Source organism: Capsicum annuum, chromosome 11, assembly GCF_002878395.1.
Source record: "Capsicum annuum cultivar UCD-10X-F1 chromosome 11, UCD10Xv1.1, whole genome shotgun sequence".
NCBI classification, from domain to species: domain Eukaryota; kingdom Viridiplantae; phylum Streptophyta; class Magnoliopsida; order Solanales; family Solanaceae; genus Capsicum; species Capsicum annuum.
The window spans coordinates 115,967,107-115,974,961 of NC_061121.1; positions in this window are offsets into that span (position 1 = coordinate 115,967,107).

Below are 7,855 nucleotides of genomic sequence, written 5' to 3' on the forward strand. Positions count from 1 at the left end.
ATACTACTATGTGTCACTTTAGTTCTCTTATTTATTCTAATTTAGAGATAAATGTTGAATCTGAATCTGAAGATGAAGAACAAGAACAATCAGATTTGTATACGGCTATGAATGATGCGAATATTTACGTAGAAAAATTATATAACCATTATGTTGATTTACTTGATTTAGCTGTACGGACAAATATCACTCTAACTGTCGTTCCTCATCCTCCCGAGGAGCCATCATCTTCTAAAAGACCGACACATAGTGATTTTCCTGATCACTTTTATGATTTAAATGTTTGAAACAGTGTTGAGGCGGGAACTTACACAATAACTTCTCGGGAAGAGCTTAAGTATTATGTTCGAACGCCGATAGAGGATCGTAGACGACGGAGCAACACATTGGATTAGTGGAAGAATAATGAAAGATAATATCCTGTGCTTTCAAGATTAGCTAGAGATATATTGAATGTTCCAATGTCAATCGTTACATCGGAGAACGCTTTTAATCGGGATGACAACAGTTTGGAGACAACCGACACTCATTGAGAAGTAATGCTATGAATGTTCGAGTTTGCCTCAGAGATTGGATTAGAGCAGAATGAAGAAATTAAGGAATGAAGGTGGATCCGAAAGACGAACAGAATCTTGAAGAAATTATGACTTCAAGGGAGAACTCAATACAATCAAGTCCAATGCATGATTTTGCCCCCCATTGATTTTGACTATCCTATGCCAGTTCCCGTTAATATTAACATGAATCTGTTGAAAAAAATGATGCAAAATTTGTAGATTTTTCATTCATGTACATTATAAATTTTAAATTATTTTACAATCAATAAAATATAACATTTATTCACTCCTTACTTTGTAATTTTTTTCCATTTAAATTGAATCTCTAATTTAAAACTATAAATTAAATATCTAGTTTTAATATATTACTAATTTACTATCAAGCTTTACACTAAGTAATAGACAATTAAACATAATAAACATATAATCATGTATACACATAATGAAAAAATAAATTTCTTTTAAGTTCAAAACCTCAAGTATTATTAATTTATTATATTAAGTAGCATATTTTTTAAAGTTGTACACATATTGCATGGTACGAATATATGTGTATATATTTTCTATAGACTCTAAAGTAATATATATTTAACGTATACATGTGTATATGTTTTATAAAGTAGTATAGATATAGTGTTTATATGTTGTATTTATATTATTTAAAGTAGTACATATATTGTATGGTACGTATATATGTGTATATATTTTCTATAGATTCTAAAGTAGTATATATTTAAGGTATACATGTGTATATATTTTATTATAAAGTAGTATATATATAGTGTTTATATATTGAATGTATATTATTTAAATTAGTACATATATTGCATGGTACGTATATATGTGTATATATTTTCTATAGACTAAAGTAGTATCTATTTAACGTATATATGTGTATATGTTTTATAAAGTAGTATATATATAGTATTTATATGTTGTATGTATATTATTTAAAGTAGTACATATATTGTATGGTACATATATATGTGTATATATTTTCTATAGACTCTAAAGTAGTATATATTTTAGTATACATGTGTATATGTTTTATAAAGTAGTATATATATAGTGTTTATATGTTGTATGTATATTATTTAAAGTAGTACATATATTGCATGGTACGTATATATGTGTATATATTTTCTCTAGACTTTAAAGTAGTATATATTTAACATATACATGTGTATATGTTTTATAAAGTAGTATATAACTATACATATAGTGTGTGTGTATATATTGTTAATTGCAGCATATACATTGTAGTATATGTTTTATTTAAAGTAGTACATATATTGCATGATACGTATATATGTGTATATATTTTTTATAGACTCTAAAGTAGTATATATTTAACGTATACATGTGTATATGTTTTATAAAGTAGTATATAACAATATATATAGTGTGTGTGTATATTGTAGTATACATATTGTAGTATATATATTGTAGAATATATTTTATCTAAAGTAATACATATGTTGCATGGTACGTATATATGTGTACATATTTTCTATAGACTCTAAATTCTAAAGTAGTATATATATTTAACAAATGTATAGTCGTATACATGATTACATGTGTATATGCGTATATATTTTTTAAATTCTAATGTAGTATATACTATATATATTGTGTATATATTGTTTAACGTATTTAAAATGTATATAGGTGGGTATATATAGTGTATATTGGAGAAAAAACTTTTAAGTTTTAATTTTTTTTAGGTTTTGACCAGTTTTGATCAAGTTGACTCGGGTTGAACCAGTCTACGTGTAATGGGCCAGTCCCGCGTTATTTTTTTAAATTATATTGTTGGGCCCGGTCCCGAACCGGCCTGTTAAAACAGGCCCAAAGTCGGACCAGTCCACGAACCACTTAAAAAGCACGAGCCGATTTCGAGTTGATCCAACCCAGCTCCGTTGATAGATTTAGTCTAAATGTATCTCTATGATATTAATAAATAAGAGTTATGTATCAAAAAAATTATATATCTGCGCCTTAATAATGTATCACAAAAATTAAAATTCAAAATTTTATGTAACTGTCAAAAGAGTAGGGATAGGGTGTAATTAGGTACTAAACAATTGGGATTTATGAAAGTTGCCTTTTTTTTAACCAAAACAAGTATAATACATTTTAATACACTTATAATACATATGTATTGCATACATAATTCACTTTTAATACATGTTAGAAATGCCATAGATAGTAAATACTTTTTAAAATATGGTATATTTAAGTAATAAAAAATTATAAAAAATAGTAAATATTTTATAAAAAGTACTCAAAAAAATTAATTTTCCCAATTAATAATTCCACCTTAATATCGCAAGTTGAAACTAGGGGCTGACATTTTACTTTCATCATCCACTTCTTTTCTTAAAGGAAAAATTACATAAACTAGCAACCCTAAGATATTAATTACAATTAATAGCAATAGTTTCTCAAAATTACAACTAATAACAAAACATAGTAATATTTTACCTTTGTTAGAGAAAAGCGCATGTATTGAACTCTTCTTTTTACCCATTCATTTTTCACGCTACTTTACCAAATCCAATTCCCTACAATCTTCAATTTTATTTTATTTTTCAAAAATCATTTTTATCTCTCAAGATATTGATAAACATTGCATCCTTCAATTAAGGTAAGTTTATTTTAAAGTTAATGCAAGTTATATTTTCCATATAAATTTTTTTTATGTATTTTATTGTCGAATATTTTTTTCAATTTTTTCATTCTTCTTTGCCGATTTTGTTTATTAGTTTTTTTTGTGTGCGTATTGAAAATTTTCGGAGTTTCGCTATAATGCCACAACATGCAAATCGTAGTAGTTCCATTAAAGGTATTCAATCGATGAATTTAATTTCCGATGAACTACCATCGTTTAGTCTTGGGTTAACACAAGATGAAGATTTTAACTTGTGTTCTACTAATATTCAGCCTAAGGGAGGTGTTAGAGTGAAGATGTGAGATTGAAGCACCGTAACAATCCGGAAAACTTTGTGAAAAAAATGAAACGGAAAGATTTGAGAAAATCTTCATCCCCAAAATCCACAAAAATTCAAAAATCGATAAAAAGATCTTCATCCCCAAAATCCACAAAAATTCAAAAATCGATGAAAAGATGAAGTTGGATGAAAAGGATGAATCTAGTAAAATTGCAAGTCCTGTTTCATCTGATTTCGAATTCGAAGAAGAGAAAGTGGAGGAGGTATGATGCTATTTGTAAAATTTTATAGTTTCTGGGCAACACGTTCATATATGTATTTTATATATAAAATTTATTAGGTGTGTATTTATTTTTCAGTTTTGTTAAGATATAGAATTGTAGTCCCTAATGTGTTGTTAAGATATGAAATTGTAGTCCCTAATTGTATTAGTATAAATAACATAAATATCAACCCCTTTGGAAGTAATTACACTCTCTCTTTTTTTTTAATTACTTTACTCTCTCTCCCTATTAATATACATAACATAGCCGATATATACATAGCATTCTGTGTATATGTTGGAATTTTTGTAATATATTTAGGAAGTTGGAATTTTTTGTAATATTGGAAACATAAGTTGTGTTTTTGTGTAATTTTTATTTTATATCTGTTATATGTAAGATATGTATTTTGTACAAAGGTTTGTTACTGATAGAATTGTATATGTTATGTATTTTGTATATTTTTATATGTATTTGTATTTAAGTTATGTGTAAGACATTAGTATTTGTCACTGATAAGGTTTGTATCTGATGTTCAGTTGTATTATATTCTGGTTACTTAAATTTGGACCATTCATGTATTCATAAAATACATATGTATATGTTGTAATATAAGTATAATATGTATTCTGTAAATACATAAATGACACTGTTTTGACATGTAAAGTATATACATGCTACAGTTTAGATATGTTTTTGTTTTGTTTACTGCTATGATTTGTATTTGATGTTAAGCTGTATTTGTTATCATTATATTTTGACTATGATATGTACTTCTTTCTTCTTAATAAGCATGATTTTTGTGCCAGTTATGTATAAATAAAATACATATGTATTTGATTTGCTTAAAATATATGAAATGTATTTGTTACAGGTTAGATACATTTTTTTTATTGATAATATTTGCATTTTTTGCTCAGTTGTATTTGTTATTCATGAGATGATAACAATGTTTGTATTTTGATAGTTGATAACTAAGATATGGACCGGTGATGTAACTTTAAGATGTAATGTAACTTTAAGATGTATTTTCGTAAACATCTTAATTTTATAACAGGCTCTTACTTATTGATATATGTATTTGGAGGGATTGTGGCTTATATATGCTAACATATGTTGAGTGCCTTACTTTTGGTGAAGGTGTTCCATCTGTTAGTTTTGACCCATATCTTATTCGCACAAGATATGCTTTACTTTTGTGAGATTATGGTTCGAGGAAAGAAGAAGCAAAGGCACAAAGTGATGATGAAGCACCAATGAGGCCTCCTCAAAAAATTGGGATAACAAAAGACACTGAAGTACATGATCTTTAACGTGTATTTTTATTTTGTTGAAGTTTACAACAGTTAACATTAGGTGGATAAACAATATGTTGAATATTTCTTAAGTTTCATATGTTACTTTAATATTCAAAGATGATATATTAATGTTTATTTACCGTTATATTAAGATTTTTGATGTTTAATCTTTTAAATTCCAATATTTTCATGGTTAGTTTATGTAAATGTTAGGAATATGTCCTTATGAACTTCTGTTCTATCCAGTTTTGCATATATATATATATATATATGTCTAATGCATATGTATTTATGTATTTTTACAGAATTGAACATATATTTTTGAACAATGCATAGTTATTGTGGACTGAAGCAGAATGCCATATAGATTTATGAGTCATATGCATTTATAAATAATACACATATTCATTCCAGTGTACATATGTATTTTTAATAACGCAAACGTAATTTTTTACAAGTCTGAAAATATAATTTTCCTGATATGTGTTCATACTCTTCTGTATATGTTTTTGTCTGCAATGCATATATCAATAAGTAAGTTTATGTATATTTATAATTAATGCATATGTATTTTCTAATTATGCGTATATATCTATCAATAATACATATGTATTTATTACAAGATGTCTATATGTTTTTGTCTAGCCAATACACATACAAACATATGTACTTTTACAGATTTGCAATTGAGGTTTTGAACAATACATATTTATGATTAATATATATGTGCATTTCAATTTGCATTTGACTTTATGTATGATGTAAATATATTTTTTTGAAAATACGTATGGTTTCTTGTTATTACATGCAGACGTAGTTTTATGCATAAAACATATGTATTTTTTACTAATGAAAAAATACCAGTAGTGTGTAATTATAAAAGATGCGTCATTTTCAGAATCTAGTACACTATATGCCAATGAAAATATATGGCCTGCATATTAAAAAAATACACATAAAAGTGCATGTTTTATACACATAAAATACTGCATATGTATATTATAAATAAATATAGCTGAAAACATATGTAACTATTAGTGAACACATAAACATACTGCATATGTATAATATATATATATATACATATAGCTGGAGCCATATGTAATGCCATAAAAAAACTGCATATGCATAATTGTAACACCCCAATTTTCTGAATCGGAATGCTACACGGTGCTTATGATCACGAAGGACCACAAGCTAACCCATGATTGATATCGGTACTTGTGCACTGCAATATATAATATAATAATGCGAAAAACATGAATATGTAGGCCATAAGGTTCAACTGAATAAAAAAATATGCAAAATAGTAACATCCATGTGGGTGAAAGATACCCAAAACAACTGAAAACTGAATCAAATCTGAACTAAATCTGAAAGCCTCTAAATACTGTCTGAATAAGGAGTTGAAGGAATATGTCTCCAACTAACTCCATCTAGAAAAACTGAGTTGAAATAATAAATGAAATAAAATAATACCATATCATCCTCGAATGAAGAGGACTCACTGCAACTCTGTATAATGAAATGTAGCTGCTACTGCTGGTCTGGAACTCGTGTCTCTGAACCTATGGTGTAACATAAAAAGAAAGCACCATAGCGCAAATGCGTCAGTACAATTGGAGTACTGAGTATACGAGTGAGGTAGGCTAATGCAAAGGATTTACATGCATGAATAATACTAACTGACTGACTGATATGAACGTAAGAGTACAAATATATATACATTATAACTGAAGTACAAATATATATACATTGTAACTGAGATCGTGTGTACGTGATAGCTAAATCTGTACGCTCATACATGGTTTACTGATAACTGACATGGTTGAAACTGTAGTTCTGATAGCATGGGCGACTGTGTCTGACAGTCTTGAATCTGATGGAACTTTCTGAGTCCAGTGCTATAACTGAATTTGACTGTATCTAACAGTCCTGGTATACTGATATCTGAAGAACTGTCTGAGTTCTTTTACTGAGACTGAGTCTGAAACTGTGGGAGGTAGTTGTTTAACCGACATGCCCCATGGCTAAGCTGGGGTCCAATCTCTGCCCCGACTGAAGGGGTGTCAATACCGCGCCACTGGTAAGGACAGTTGTGAGTGACCCTTAGCTGGTACATACTTGAAATGAGAGCGGTGGGAACCCTGAACTGACAGGTTAAGCCACCTCATCAACCCTAATCTGACAGGTTAAGATGTCTCAACCTATGCTGGCTACATAGTTTTGGAACGCAAGGAGAATCACACCCTAAACTGGTAGGTGAGTTCCCATCCTTGGGTTCACTCGGTGCTAACTTCTACTCGCATCTGAAGAGACTGAACATGATTCAACTGACTGTACATGGACTGATTAACTAACTTTCGTTGACTGACGGAATAGTACTACTATCTGAGAGTTAACTGAGATCATGAGATTTCTGAGGTTTCCTGAGTCACATGACTGACTGAGTTCTATAGATTATAGCTTGACTAAGATTATCAGGACAACGTGACATGGCTCTAGGCACACAACTATATTTTTCGGGTACGAATACCCCCAGGACTCGATATAAGGAAACTGACACACATAACATGACTTGATCACAAGATTGGATAGTAGGGAATCTTATAGTACATGTAGTTATTCAACATCTTAAATATTGTAGGAATTGCATGGATATATTTCGTGTACATATTATACATATCCATTATCATACATGCTTTATACCACAACAATAGCAACACATCAATAACATGGAATTCATATTTAAGTATATAGCTAACACAGACTTGTCATTTAGATAT